We start from the raw sequence: 15,876 nt of genomic DNA, 5'->3' as shown, positions 1-15,876 counted from the left end.
GTACTTAAAACTCACCTTGGATCTGTGTATCTTTACAGTTTGCTCTTCAAATTATTTACACACCTTCTTGGAAGTAAATATACAGCAGCAGGCGCTATCCACAACTTTAAAAGTTGCACAGTGCCTTACTATCACTTTAAAATAGATATGGTCCCCAAGTCTTTGTAGCTCGTGTGCATGTTCATGAGCGCAGGCAATATACTCCACGGCTTGGTGCTGCAACTGGTAAAAATGTTGAGAGGTGCAAGTGAAGGACATGCATGGCGTGCAAATTCCCATTAAATGCACCTGCACACCCACACTGGTACATGCTCCCCAACTTCCTTTACATACACAAAAACCATACCCCATTTGCAGAATCAGTGAAGTGAGTCTGACAGTAGTGGGTAATGTGGAGAGTCAGGGGTAGGGTGGAGAGAGAGGAGAATGAGGTGGAGAGAGAGGAGGGAGAGGTGGACAGAGAGGAGGACGAGGTGGAGAGAGAGGAGCGTGTGGTGGAGAGAGAAGTGGGTGAGGCAGAGAGAGGGGGTGTAAAAGGGAGTATAATAGATAGGAGAGTTATGGGAGAGGGGACAGGGTGAGTTAGAGAGAGGAACGATAGTGAGGAAGAGAGAAGATGATGTGGTGGAGAGAAGAAAGATGGTAAGTTGGAAAGATAGAGGGGGTGAGGCAGAGTGAGGAGGGTGAGGTGGAGAGAGAAGGGAGAGGTGGGGAAGAGAGAATGGCGAGGAGAAGGAAGGAGGATGAAGCAAGAGAAAGATGAGGGTCCAGCAGAGAGAGGGAACCTTGGCAGGGAGAGAGGAGGGTGAGGTGGGGAGAGAGGAGGATGAGGTGGGGAGAGAGAAATATGAGGTGGGGAGAGAGGAGTGTGAGAAGAAGATAGAAGATGGTGCGACTCAGAGTCATAACATTAGCCCCCCGCAGCCTCCAGGGTGGGGTGGGGCCGAGCTCTATGGGGACCCCTACCAGCACTGTGCACGGGCAATGGGCCCCTGGCCTGAGAGCTATTGAGTGAGTCCGGAGGGAGGGGGGCCCTTGTACTTTACAAGGGGGCCCCCTCAAGTTTCATTACACCACTTTCACAACTCAGAGAGCCAAGGGTGCGTTGGACAGGCAAAGGTGAGGCAGAGAGAAGGAGTGCAGCTCTGTAGGAGGTTGATGCACATTGATAGGATGACAAGGTGGAGCAAAAAAGGAGGGTGAGGTGCGGAAAAAATTAGGGTGGGCCAGAGACAGAGAGAAAGCCACAGCTATGACAGAGGCGAATGAGGCAGAGAGAAAGGAGGATGAGGCAAAGAGTGAGGAGGGAGAAGTGCCGAGAAGAGAGCGAAGTCGGCAGGAGAGCTGTGTAAAGCAAAGGGTGAGGCGGAGAGAAAGGAGGGTGAGGCGGAGAGAGCAGAAGAGATAAAGCACATAGGGACAAACCCCGAGAAAATACAGAGCTAAACAAGCATTTGCAATGCAATAGGTCTCACATTTACGCAGGTATAAGCTATTGGCATTGTAAATGACAATGCCTTTTATTTATGTTTTAAAAACGAAACTAAAAATAAAAGGCATTGTTATTTGCAATGTCAATAGCTCAAACTCGGGCAGATGCGAGACCTATTGCATTGCAAATGCTTGTCTATTCAGGCGGACAAGATCAGTTGGCACTGTTCATGAGTGACACGGTGTACCTGCACGTGTCGAAACTGTAGTTTAGATGCTTCTAGACCAAGCATGGGAAAATGGGTTCTGTAAGAAATGTAATTATTAAGGAACTCTTAAAAAGCTACTCTGGAATTTTACTCGACGTCCGGTTTTAGGTGACGGATTACAAATCAATTAAAAAATAAAGACGGTTTTATTTGCTTCATTTGTTATACTCTTTACTAAAAGCAAACGTTTCGCAGAACGACTCTCGGGTTTGCCTGCTTCATACAATCTCTAGTCCCAGGCTTCTCAGTGAAATAATGATACTAGCTGGATACTAATTTTGACGCAGCACAATTCCCAGTGGTAAAAACGAACATAGGGTGCTTGAAGCATGTGGCGATGTCACACAGCACTAATATGCATTAACGGTCTCTCTCTGGCGGCACCTTCTAGCTACATGAATAGGCTGTGCTGAGCCCGCGTTGTGCTGAGCGTTCAGAATTCCCTGCATACTTGCAGTGCACTTGTTTTATTGCATGCAAACGCGTTTACATTTTCTTGCTCCTTTGCGTGTGTAGATCTTTCTTGCACGAGTCACTCCAACCCCTGAACTACAACACACGCCTTTTTGAGTCGATATTTGGTGGTAGAAAACTCTGTTTAGGCCATACACGCTTCAGTAAAACATACACTGCCCACTCACACCGACGCACTGGCACTTGCACACGCTGACTCGTTCCGGTGACCTCCCCGCGCACTCTGCGGGGACTGGTCTAGCTCGCATTAGCAAAGAATCTCGTCCATGCTCGCTCTTGCACAAACATTTTATCACTTTAACGCATGCCTATCGTCTTACTGCTCACGCCTGTACAAATGCTTCTGCAATTTCACTCTTGAAGGATCCCTCTCGCACATCCACTGGTGTTGACCTTGCACACTGTTACTTTTGCATGGTATTTGTTGCACCCACACACTCAAAACCTGTCTAACACAAACCCTCTGCATTCACTTTGCGCGGACCTTCTGGCAAGGTCACTCATGTACTGACCCATTTGCATGCTTAGTGTGAAGCGATTATATTTGCGCAGGAAATCTTTCTGGGTTTCTCTTGCCCATTTATTCGTGCACAGATATTTTTCAGCCATTATTATAGAGTTCCGGGTGCACATTCACTTGCACACAGACCCTTTTGCACTCTCACTCGTAGTGCACACATCCTTGTGCACAGTCCTTCCCAGAGTTTCTCTGGCAGGCTAACTTTTCTCAGACGTCCTTAGGTAGACCCTCACTCACACTCATTCTTGCAGAGTTGCACTAGCACTCTCTCACAGATGCGCGGCAGATCCACTCGTGCACAGAGCTCTTGTGAACACTCGCACGTGCGACCTTTGTGAACGCTCACTGAAGATGTCCTTTGACGGGTGGAAGTTCAAGGAGATGGCCTCTACCTGTGATGAAAACTTGGACTCGGTGAAGGCCCTGACGGCGAAGCTGAAGCTGCAGACATGCCGGCCCTCCTACCTGGAGTGGAAGGCCCAGGAGCAGCGTTAATCCTGGAAGGCCCCCTAGAGGACGCCTGCATTCAAGACCATGGCCCGAGGGCACAGCGAAAGGCAATGAGCCTGCCCTGGAGCGGCCCAAGGAAGGCACCGGTGCACGAGGAAGGTGGCGCCCGTCAGCCTCCCAGAGGCCTCTTGAGGGCGCCGGTGCACAAGCTGGTGGAAAGAGGGCCTGAGCACCCGCCGAGCACCCACAGAGCCTGAGGACGTGCCACTAAGGAACATCCAGGGCTCGCCACCCTTGGCCAGGCACTGGAGTGGCTCTGGCAAGAGCTGGTGAGTTCCCTGCACCCCCAGATATCATAGGGTCTGGAGCAAATATTACGTGTGCTGCATATTAGACTTTTGTCTGTATTGTTTATCTAGATGCATGCATTTGCGGAATATATATAGATGTCACACAGCGCTAATATGTATTAATGGTCTCTCTCTGGCGGCACCTTCTAGCAACATGAATAGCCTGTGCTGAGCGCGCGAGCCGTACGCGTGCATATCGCCTGTCCTGTCCGACACGTGCACATGTCCTGTCCCCCTTCGGCCAAGAAACCGACAACAATAGATCTCGCCAAGGAGAGTAGCGCATGCGCTGCGTCGCTAGGCGAGACCTAAAAAACTAGACCATCCAGCACCCAGACCCAGCTGTCAGATGCCTGGGAGACACCAGGCAACCCCATGCTTCCTCGTGGCGCTCCCAGATACTGAAGCCCAGAGTTGGGCCCGGTGTCACTTCTGCTGTCACTCCTGCTGTCACTCCTGCTACTCTCAAGATGGCACAATCAGCTTGTGGGTTTTATAATGCTTTTTCAGTGACACGGTTAAGTATGTAGAGAGTATGTAGTGTCTGTCCTCTGTGTTCTTGTTTAAGCACACACTTAGGGTGCGTTTGCAGAAGATTGCAGGTAGGCTTTGCAGCACTGAGGTACTGCCTCTCAGTGCCCGGCACGGCCCGAAGTCCACAGTGCTTGCACAGACCCGGAGTGTGGTGTTGGAGGCAGGCAGGCGCGTGCCCCAGGAATGCAGTCCTCTTCAGTAACTCTGGGAGCAGAGTGTGTGACCGCCTGCTCTTCCCAGGACGCCTGAACGGATGGCCTCCAGCACAGAGACTGGACCAACAGCTTCCTGCACAGCTGCTGCTGCGTCTGTCACGGCCTCCCGCGTGGGCCCGAAGAGTGGCAGAATGATTCTCTTTCACCGAGTGAGAGAAACTGTCAGCGAATGAAAAAGATGTGTTAAAGATGCATGAAAAAAAGACGGACAAATAAGACACCCGTTGCAGTAGTACACAGTCCATGGCATAGAGGAATGCAGTGGGGAGGAATATCGCAGCGAAGAGGAGAAAGGAACTAGAAGGACACAGTGTAGAATGGTTGTTACGTCTTTGGCAGTAGAGGCAAAACACTGCTCTTGTATTCCGGGGTTTGGCACGTTACCAAATTGTGCTATTCTGGGCAAATGTCTCTATGCGCCAGTTCACCTATTTGCTAAAAAAGAGAACACTGACAACGCTGCCTACTCTATGTCATAGTAAAACTGGGCAGAAAACTGAGAGAAAAATGATTTGAAATATTAAAGCGTGCGAGATACAGAAATGAAAGTGGACTATTACAGTAAAATGGCGACTAACTGAGAAGGAACATCAGTGTATGAGAGACACACTTTAAAGAAAGTAAAACATTAGAGAATAGCGGTTAGAGTAAATGAAATATGCAGAAGTTACAGAGAGTACTCGAAAATAATATAAAAGAAAAAAAAAAGTGTGGAGGAGAGGGAAATGGATGAACAAAATGCAGATCAAAAGGCGCAGCAAACACATTATAGAACATTTAGGGGGGATAAAACAAGAACACCGCTATTTTACGGGGGCTAATGAAAAAAGATACATAGAGAGGACAACAGTCACTCTCATAAAGAGAGCTGCCCTTGATATTAGAGCTCACGTCTGGGATCTCACATCAGTAAAATAGGATTTCTTCCAGTCGATTTGCATATCTGTCAAATGTGCTGGGAGAACACGTCTCAACAGAAAGTAATAGAAAACTGTAAAAATATGTAAGTAGAAGAGATACAGTATCAAAGTGGAGCTTTCAGTATTAGGGTGGATTTTTAATAGATGTGCCCATCTTTGGGGTACTGATCAATATTTGCTGGCGCTGAAACCATCTTAATCAAAAGCAGGAGACCCCTCCTCCCCATAGGATCTACATTTCCAAAGAAGGTTAGGTAAACTAAGCACAGTAAAAGTATAGGACATGGTTGGAACTTGCAATACTGTTCTGTGGGCTGAAACATGATGCAGACAGATTTAAACATTTCACCTGTAGGAGAGAGACAAACATTATTAGCTACCAGCCTCTCCACCACAAATGTAAAATCCGACACAGCTAACAATACTCTCATTCTGGTCTTTAAATATGACACAACAACTATTTACTACAAGCATAAAGGCTAAAAAAAAAAAGTGGAAGCAGAAACCAATGGTAAATAAGCATGGTAGGTGATGGCGTGCACCTAGAATGAAAGCTGCAGAGACAGGCCCAGAACGATAGATGCAATGCAGTCAGGCCTTCACACAAGGCTGATGGTGATGTCTGGCTCATGAACCTTGCACCATACCTGGCAGACACTCAAGTGTAAATAAATGAGTGCACAGTCTTTAAGCAACAAAGGTCAAACCCAAGAGTTACTTTTGCCCAATGCGAAGGCACTTGGATTCACCCTGGTCTTTGAGCTCACCCCCAAGTGGCGCATTGACAACAAACCAAGATGGCCCGGTACCAGCTTTCTCTATTAGAGAAAGAAAAGGCATCCCTCCGCATTACCTTCAATATTATCAATCCCAGATTTGACAACATAGACGACTGATCCTATACTTAAGACTCGGAGTAATGGGGCTCCTCCTAGCTTAGGAGAAGTGCGTGCTGATGTGGAGCTACCTAACAGAGACACCTGTGTGGAAACGTTTGATTTATCTCCAAGAGACAATTGTCAATTATTACAACTAATCAACTACTACATTGGACAGGAATTGAAAGGTGTGGCGGCCAATTGAATCCGTATTCACTCTCAAGCAAATAAGGAAAGGGATATCCAGTGTATCTGGAAACCTCCAAAAACAATCTATGAGCAACAAACATAAATATATGACTAGATGTAAAGCAGAACTCAACAAATAAATACCAGAAGGCCCAGGTCCTCATATACTAAAATTCATCAATATGATCCCAACATAAGGAAAACTCAACCAAAATAATGTGGAGATGGTCCATCATCCCAGCTAGACTGGGATCTATGTTTGGTATTTCAAACCACTGTTGGAGAAGCTGCCAAGATTTGGGGACTATGGCCCACATGTGAAGGCAATATCCCCGAATTCAATCATATTGGGAAAGTATTCTATCAATGATTCCCAATATAACCTATGTTTTCATACTGCTTGACCATTCGATTGATTTCCTGGCTTCTGCTGGGGATGGACTACTCTGCCATCTAACACCGACGTGTGAACTCCTGACTCAAAGACTCCTATACACAAGATTGTCAAATGCACACTTTTGAAAGACAAATGTAGCATCACCAGTGAGCATTTAGTAAACAAAATGTGGAATGTTTGAATCATGGAATGTTGTCTATAACGCAGTCCCTTATTCTGAAACAGTGTAGCCCCAATATGTAAATTATGGAAGGGAGCACCCGACAACTGATGGTACAGCTCTCACTACACTTGAAATAATGAGGCAATCTAGAGTAGCTACCCATAATCTGACAAAAATGTGATTTGCCATCTTCCATTATGAAAATAAATAGATTGATATGTTGTGATCTGCCAAGGATGGTAATGCGATTGTATACTTTTGGTTTGCCACAATTACGCGAAAATATTGTTAACTATGTAAAGTATATTGTACATTGTGCCAAACGGAATAAATAAGTTTGATTAAGAAGAAGATAAAAAAATGAAACTATTCCTTTCAGATTTGACCTCTGAACTGCTGTTAAAGTGCTCATTTTCTTGCATCTGCAAGATGGGAATGCCCTGCTGCACGGGCTTTACAGATTCCACACTGACCCCCTTAAGGGCATCCTACATACAGCAGCACACCACATTAAGATATAAAACTGCATCACCTCCACCCTGGTGGAACTCGACAGGCTCCCCTTGGCACACCATTTTCAAATTCAGCTGCATCATCTTCAAAGCCATCACGAACAGCATCCCTGCCTACCCAGCTCACAACGTCACCATCTCCAGTGTCATACCCACAATTATCAACCTGGAGACAAAGAGGTGCAAAAAAGAAAGAACAAGCAAACAGGCTTTCTCCATCTGTGCACCCAGGATCTAGAAGAACATCTATGTATCGATCCGGACAGCCCTAACTCTGCTCCAATTTAAGAAAGAGGAGAGGACTCACCTACCTCATGAACAGTTATAATCCACAGAACAGCTTCCCCTCCAATTAAACTTTGACTGTATCCTTGCAACTTACCCTATGCAGCGCACCACCGACTTTCAGCTAGGTCCACTCTTTATAAATACCACACACATACAAATACTTTCTCTGGTAGAGTTGGGCTTTGTTGTGTTAAGCAATTATATAACTGGGTTTTGTTGCTAGCTTTTCTGACTGTGAATAATCTTAGTATGACAGAACTAGGAGTTGATCCATAATATACCAGATACAAAAAATGTCTTACTCCCTTCTCTTTCCTTCTAGGAGTAATTGTAAGAAATGTAGCCTTTCACTTTGAAAGATCTGATTGGATTGCCCACTTTCACCTTTGGACACGTCCAAAGGTCATGTGTGAGCATGAGAGGGTCTGTCAGGGAGTCTTCAAGCGGCATAGTTTCCTGGTTAATGACTAAAATCCATGTGCTTGAAGGATTGTAGTACTGAATATCAGCATGAAAAATATCGACATACAAGCATATCAAAGACAGACAACCGAGGGTCAAAATGTCGAAAGGTAAGTGCATTTAGGGAAGTATAGACTTACTATTCCTAACTCCACATCTGTATGGCCTGAAGATACATGTACCACGTAGGAACATATATGTAGATTTAGGTGTAGAAAATCTAGACCTACTCAACTTTAGATATTTTGATATATTTTTTATTTTGTCCTCGATATGTAGTACCATTGATATTCTGACTTCAATATTTATTACGCAAAACTCCTTGAAGCATTGAACATACACTACTTGTGTGTTCTCCTCCTAGCAGCCCACGAATTCACGTATTCTCAGCCATTTATTAAATCGCAAAGAGACTTTTGCACTTGTTAGCTGTGGTTCGTCAGATACGTTTATGCTTACCGATTTTCCTAACTATCTGGAAAGCTTTTATATTTACACTGTATCAGTTTTTAATGTGTGACTTTCCTCTCTGTGTTGTTTGAGATATTCGGTACTTCAGATTGGAGTGAAATAAACTATATGATCAGATGGAGAACTGATTACAAGACACCCACAGACCTAGTGCATGAAACGTGGGACTGTGAGTCAGGGAAGAATGAGTGTTCCATCATCCACGTCAGAGTGCTTTACCTTGTCTACTTCAAGAGGTCTGGTTGCAAACTACATTGCGCAGTAGTGTTTGCTGAAGGAGGGTTAACCCCGTTCTTCAATTGGTTACATTTTGGGGGTAGCTGAAGAAAGACCAGTGACCGCCACTTTGGCCTGTAGAGAATGTGTGTACTTTAGTTTTGCCTCAGGCAGTGCTGTTCCTTGCCCTGCCAGCTCTTAGACCTTCATTCACTGGTGTGAATTATTTTGCATTTGCTTAGCTTTACTAGTTCATTTTTGGCTCCTTGGGCAGCGCTGACTTTTCATCACTGCCCGGCTTCGCACTACGTTTTTATTAATGCTTGTGTTTAATTCATGATGGTTTGCCTTCCCCTGCTCTGCTAAGGTTATGTCTGGCAAGGCTCTCTTCACTGACTTTGCCTTCGTTTCACTCTGCGCGTTGGGAGATTGGCTGCTCGGACAGCGCTGTCTTTGTATAATGCCTCTGGCCTTACAGGCAGTTTCCGTGTTTGTGTCGAAATCCTCATATTTATCCTTCTCTTACTCTAAAGTTTCTTCCTGCAACACTCTTCTGCATTTCTTTCCACGCTGCTCACCGGATCCCAGTTAGGGTTTTTTCAGAGCAGCCCGGCCACACGACTGCCAGGCTGGACTTGGTCTCTGCATTCTTGGACCAGATCCACAAGGGACTGAACCTGATCCCTTCTCACCTGAGCAATGCACACGTGAACCGCATGCTTGCATGCCTTGGGCAAATATTTCAACGCATCAACCAAATGCCTGTACACCTAGACCAGATCGCTACACATGTGACCAAGATCACCTGACACCTGGGTCATATCGCTGCATACATCGGTCAGATTATCAAATCCAGGGGCAAGCACCCACATTCATATCCAAGATGCCTGCATACCTTACCCAAGACATATACACACATGGACAGGATATAAGCTCCCTGATACAAGATGACTGAAATACTCTACACACCTCCACCAGGTCCCTGCTAACCTGTGCCAGATCCCTCCGCAGTAGAACAGCATCCCTACCCACCGTAACTCAATCAATCAGGGGTAAATAAAGCGCACTACTCACCCGTGAGGCTCTCAAGGCGCTGGGGGGGGGGGGGGGGAGCCAGCTCTGGATCAGTCGGAGAGCCAGGTCTTGAGGTCCTTCCTGAACGTGTGCAGGGTCGGGGAGCGTCTGATGTTCACAGGGAGCTCGTTCCAGGTCTTGGCTGCGATGTGGGAGAAGGCTCTCCCGCCTGTTCTGTTTCTGCGGATGCGGGGGACCTCTGCCAGGGCGAGGTCAGCGAAGCGGAGGTTTCTCTTGGGTACGTGGAAGGATAATCTATCGTTGAGGTATTTGAGTCCGATGTTGTTGAGTGGTTTGTAGGCGTGGGTGAGGTGTTTGAAGGTGACCCTCCCGGTGGTTTGTAGATGATTTTCATTGGGGGAAAGTCTCTGAAACGCTTTTACAGGTTTACTGGTGTATTTTTAAATACCTTAACCCTTTGGCAAAGAGCAGCAGTCAATTTACCAACACAAGTTAGGGAATCTGGCGGGGAAACAGCCTTTATAACATGGGCTGAGCCACGCATACTGTTTCCCTGCAAGCGGAACCACGCTTGCCTCAATGTTGCATATGCCTTAACCACGCATATGCGTGGTTAAGGCAGTGCGCAGCATAGATGCGCTTATGGGAGAGTCCAGGAAAAGGAAGGATCGGGAGATGGAGCTCTGGGACGTGGTCTGATAAGTGGGGCTGGAGCCAGGCTTTGGTGGGTGGAGTCAGTGGTAGTTTATAGGGGTGGGGATAGATTTTAGGGCTCAGGGGGTCAGGGTTGTTTTTAGGACTTTGGAGGGTCAGATTGTTTTTAAGGCTCGGGGGTAGGGTTTGTTTTTAGAGCTCTGGGCTGGGGCTAGGGTGTGATCTTTACCAGATAAATCCCTTTACCAGTCATGCCTTAGCACGAAATTGTATGGTAAAGCCATGCATGGTAAAGGAATGCGCTGTTAAGACTCATTCGTTATTCAGGCAGTGTTGTAGAGGCACGCATGGTTTAGCCATGCGTGTCTCAGTCATACAATCAATCTGGCGGACTGTAACTCGTGAACCTCCCGCTCATTATTGGAGGATGGTGCTTATAGGGCAACAATCAGTTTCAGAAGACTACAGGATTATTTGCATCAGCAAGTTCTGAAGCCTCTTTCCTCATAAATCCAATCAGAAAAGCCACATTTTATATTTAAAATGCTTTATTGAAAATTAATTCCCTCGCCTAGTGCAGATTACATGACCAAATATTACTGCAAAACAAACAGAATGGTTATAAATAGAAAGGCGATTAAACAATATGTTAACAACACCAGGACTTGAGCCGTAGCCCTAAACACCTGGGTTATATCCTATCACACCTGAACAAGATGACTACACAATTGGATCACCACTATTACAACAGGGAGTGAAAAAAGCGGACTAGGTGGGCCTGGTTGTCTATGTGCCTAGTGTCCCGAGTCTCCCACTCTCATTCAACTACAACTGTTCTCTCTCCTGACTGCCTTCCTGTCCTTCCGTCAGTCTCTCTCTCTCTCTCTCTCTCTCTCTCTCTCTCTCTCTCTCTCTAATTATTTTCCTGTTCCCTCTCCATTCTTCCTGACACATCAAAACTCCACCCAGGCCAAGACGAACATCATGTCGTGAGCATGGGCATAGCTATCAGTGGTGCAGCCGGAGTAGTGGCACCAAGGCCCAGGATTTTGAGGGGCCCCAGCATGCCTTGCACCAGCCTCAGTTTATTAGAGAAGCCCACTTTATCTTTTACGAGTCATTGCATAAGCCTAGATCTCCGCTTGCCTTTGTCGGGGGAAGTAAAGGAGACAGGCAGGGCTCTGTGGGGTGGAAGTGTAGCAGTACAAAGGGGAAGAGTAGACGAGGCAGAATGGCCAAGAAGACCGAAAGGACAGGGAATGGGAAGACAGAGAGGTAAGAAAAGGTATGAAGAACAGAAAATGAATAGAAAGTGATAAAAGCGGAGAGGAAGGAACGAGATAGAGGAGAAATTGAGAGGGGAGATTGAATGCAGACAGGGGGAGGTCAGAAATGGATAGGCCAGAGGGAGAAAGACAATTAGAAAAGAAGACGTGCGATGGAGTTGACAGGAAGAGGAAGAAGAAGAAAAATGGCAGCAAGAAGAAATGGAGAACAACGAGGAAAGGGAAGAACAAAGGAGAGGATGAAAAGTAAGAGGCAAAGTAAGCCAGGAGAGAATAAGTAAGAGGTAGAGAGACAAAATTGATAAGAACAAGTAAAAGGGAGTAGTGAGGAGAAAGAAAAGGCGCTAGTAGAGAATGGAAGGAAGGAGATGTACATGAGAGTGAGAAGCGAAGTCAAGATATGGATGTGAAAGATAAAGGGAGTTAGAAGATAGGGAGAACAGGAAGATTAAATGGAAGTAGAAAAGAAGAGAAAGAGAGAGAGAATATGAAGGAGAAGTGGGATAAAGGCAATGGGGACAAGGGGTGAAGGAGGACAAGAGAGGAGACGAAAAGGTGGGAATGAGAGGAAGCAGAAAAGGATGAGAGAGAAGGGGTGTAGAAGAAGAGGGCATGATAGTGAGGAGAGTGTCAAAAGGAAGGAAGAAATGAAAGGAGAGAGGGCTGGAGCTAGACGAGAGGAAATACAGGTAGAATACTAAACCCAGAAACACAAACGTAGTGCTGTAGCGATCATTAGTACACAGGTGAAGTGGCATTGGTGGCCAGGGATCAACCGGCCACATGAACTCCAAATATTCCTGTCTTTTAATACCAAACTTGAATGTGAGAAGTCCAATTTTTTACTTACATGTATTAGGGCCCATGTCACCCGAGCTACGCTACTGTCCTTGAGTTACGTTCTCTAATTGGTAGCAATCTGCATGACTTGCCAAGAGCTCCCCAGGATAGGGATCATAAAACTGGTGGCATTGAAACACATTGGATCTTAAATTTAAATTTATAATATTATAAAGTCACACTTATCCCCAAAGGGTAATCCCGGTGCTAGGCAAAGTTTTTACTGAAAGAGAATGACGTAATCAGGGAGAAAGGCACAACGAACAGCTTACGTGCAGGGAAACGACCGAAGGCCATTTTACAAAGGCTTTTTGTGAATCTGCACGTTTGTGAATGCAAAAAGGCTTTTACACATGTGCAAAGCGCTATTTGTGATTCAGTAACCAATTACTGAATCACAAATTGGGATTCGGTATTAGGAAGGAGCATGTTTAGGGTGTTCCTTACTAAGAAAGAATAGCAGTGGTATGTGTGAATGTTTTGCGACTGAAATGCGGTCCCAAAACATTTGCGTTTTACCACCTATTTAAAGTAGGTGGTAACACATTCACAAATGGGAAGGTGTCCCTAAGATACCCCTTCAACTTTGTAAATATTTGTAAAAACATTTTAAAGAGCAGGCAGTGGTCTTATGGACCACTGCCTTCTCTTAAAAAATTACAAGAAAACTTTTGTTTTAAACGCATCCCGTTTTTCTTTAAGGAAAACAAGCTGAGTTTCCCAAAAAATAAAAGGTTTCTTTACTGAAAAGCAATCACAGACATGGTGGCCTACTGACCCCAGCAGTTTACCATCCTTATGATTTTATTGATTCCCAATGGGTCACAAACCTAGACCTTCCTCGTTAATATTCATGAGCTAGGTCTATTTGCGACCCATTGAGAATCACAAAATGTATCAAAGACACATTTGTACATTGGTGTTTGCGATTACCAAATAGTGAATCGCAAACATTTGCTATTTGGTAATCGCAAACAATTACCTTTGTACATGTGGCTCCAAGTTTTTAGCAGTTTTAGTTGAATCAGAGGTTATGTGCAGTTTGAGGGGGAGAGCATTTCAGTGAGTGGCTGCCAGATAAGTAAAGGATCGTCCACCCATGAGAGCCCTGGTAAAGGTGAACGCTTGATTGGCTGCCTGAGTGCTCTGGAGGGTTTATAGAAATAAACTCTATTTATCAGAGCCAGAGGACCGATAGAATAAACTGCCTAATGCACATACACGACAGAGCAATTTGAAAATGGCTGCCTTGCGCACGGGTAGCTAACGAAGAGAATGAAGAGTGGCCGATACAAAGGTCCAGGCGGGAAGGTTGCAAATCTTGCACACAGCCATAAGTTTGGATGCTCTGCAGATGTGTAAAAAGACAGTCGGCCACACCTACTTATGAAGCATTACCAGAACCAGGCTGACTGGTGACCAGGGCCTGTATACAGAGTTTTACGCCAGTGAGTCAGGATCCAATTGAAAATTCGGCAAAATAGCCACATGATGCCAAAACAACTCGCACACATAACACGGCCCTGGTCTTTCATGGAAAGGGAACCATCCATCAGAAAGCCCAGGTTCTTAGCTGCTTTTTTGGGGTTCGAGTCGGTGCCAAAGAAACTGCCCACCAAGAGTTATTCTGAACACCGTCAGCCTTCCCAAGATCTCTGTTTTCTCCCCATTGAGCTTCAGGCAGTGAGGCTGCACCCAGTCTACTGCTGCCGTGGGACAGCCATCCCACGAGACTCTCTCTTGTTGCTTCAGTTTTCATCATTGGAAACAATTAACTGAGTGTCATCTGTTTACTCTGCAATATCAAAGCCCCAGGCCCTGACAGTACCAGCCAGAGGAGCCTACAGACACTGAAGAGCCCAATGGCCGGCCGTCGGGGACGCCACAGGCTCAGACCTGGACAGACTGGGGCCCCTTGCTCAGGAAAGAGCAACCCCACTTGAGAGTAGTAGAAGGCAGGCCAATCGCAGGGAGTCTCTTCTGCAGCGAATGGTGATTAGTTCTAGTTAGCTGCTGGACTCTGAGCGTTTAACAGCAGTGCGCCTCTGCCGCTGCCTGCCTGACTCCCCTCCTAACTCCGCTGCATGCCCTTCTCTCTCTTTGCTAATCTCTTTCACTCTACGTCCTTCCTCGTCATCTGTCTCTTTGGTCTCATCCTCTCTCTCCTTTATTGCCCTCACCACCCTGGATCCGTCCACCTCTCCTTTCACCCCCGCTTTTCTCCACATACTCTTGACCTCCTTCACCCCATTGGGCTTCTCCCCCCCCCCCTTTCTTCTCTCTTCATTTGCTTTCCATCTCTTTCTCCTTCTTAATTTCCTGCTTTTTCCCTTCTCTTCTTCCTTGCTTTCACCCCTCCTTCCTTCTTTTAGTGTGTCTGCCCCCAGGACTTTTCTCTCTGTCCTGACGTCAGCCCAGGTCGTTCCCCTCCTCCCTCCCTTAGCCGCCACAGGCCCTTGGGGGTCTAGGGGGGTGTGCGGGCGGAGCCTGGTGGGGGGCGTGTGGACGCCAAGGAAGAGAGTCGGTCCAAATGGGAGCTCTGGGCGGTACTACAGGCTAGACCCCCAGCTCAGACCAACGCAGGACTGAATGAGCCAGTCCTACCCGGCACTCTCTCTGTCTGCCCGGTCCTTTACTCTACAATCCCCCGCCCCCTCATGAGCTACTAGTTGCCCCCACGCCTGCGGTAACATGTACATCCTGCCATTCTCACTTATACTACTTTTAATTTTGGTATTGTTTCCATTATAAACGCGGACTACAAGCCCCATAATGCAATGCGGCCAGACACTTAAACGTGGCTGGAGCACCAGAGCCGCTCACAGTTGATAAACCGGAAAATCTGTGCCCTCGGTTTCCCCTATAAGATTCAGACCCTCAAATGAAATCCTCCCCGTGCACCTCCCCCTCACAGCCCACTTCATACCTCACCTCCCTCCTGCTGGATGCTCCCGCTGCTGGGAAGGAGCTGAAGCGGTTTCTTCCTCGCCTCTCGGGGTCGGAGGTTGCTACCTTTCCAGCGGCTCTACGGTCTCCTCTGGACGGTCCTTGGCAGTCTGCGCTCTCGGTGCAGGACAGGGCAGGAGAGGACGGAGGAGGACAACCCCCGCCCCGCCCCTCTCCCAGCTCCTGTCTCACAACGTGAGATCCAGTGACATGCAGAGAATGTGCGACCCCCCTTCTTCATGTCGACCACCCCCCGCATAGCATTGCAACTAAATGATTCCACACTCCCGCATGTCTGTATTCTCTCTCTAGCTAAACTTGCACCCCCTGCCCCCCTCCCCGCGTCCCTGAAGCTGTCAGTGAACCGCTGCTGTCT

The 15,876-nt window shown here is 46.8% G+C and overlaps 1 protein-coding gene across 3 annotated transcripts in view; it reads right to left on the bottom strand.

Moving 5' to 3' along the window:
• The window catches only part of LOC146860776 (cell surface hyaluronidase-like), a 665,184-nt gene extending 649,540 nt beyond the window's left edge, over positions 1-15,644 (bottom strand). Inside the window, exon 1 of one of the 3 annotated variants that reach the window (XR_014978861.1) lies at positions 15,481-15,644. The gene's annotated coding sequence lies outside the window, so the exon portion shown is untranslated. The remainder of the gene's footprint in view (positions 1-15,480) is intronic. The other 2 variants (XM_085644718.1, XM_085644719.1) reach the window with 2 other exon arrangements.
• Positions 15,645-15,876: the final 232 nt, after the last annotated feature.

The sequence above is a fragment of the Triturus cristatus genome, chromosome 3_1, assembly GCF_964204655.1.
Source record: "Triturus cristatus chromosome 3_1, aTriCri1.1, whole genome shotgun sequence".
Lineage (NCBI taxonomy): Eukaryota > Metazoa > Chordata > Amphibia > Caudata > Salamandridae > Triturus > Triturus cristatus.
Note: the sequence above shows the minus strand (reverse complement) of the source record. Positions and strands in the feature narration are given on the sequence as shown.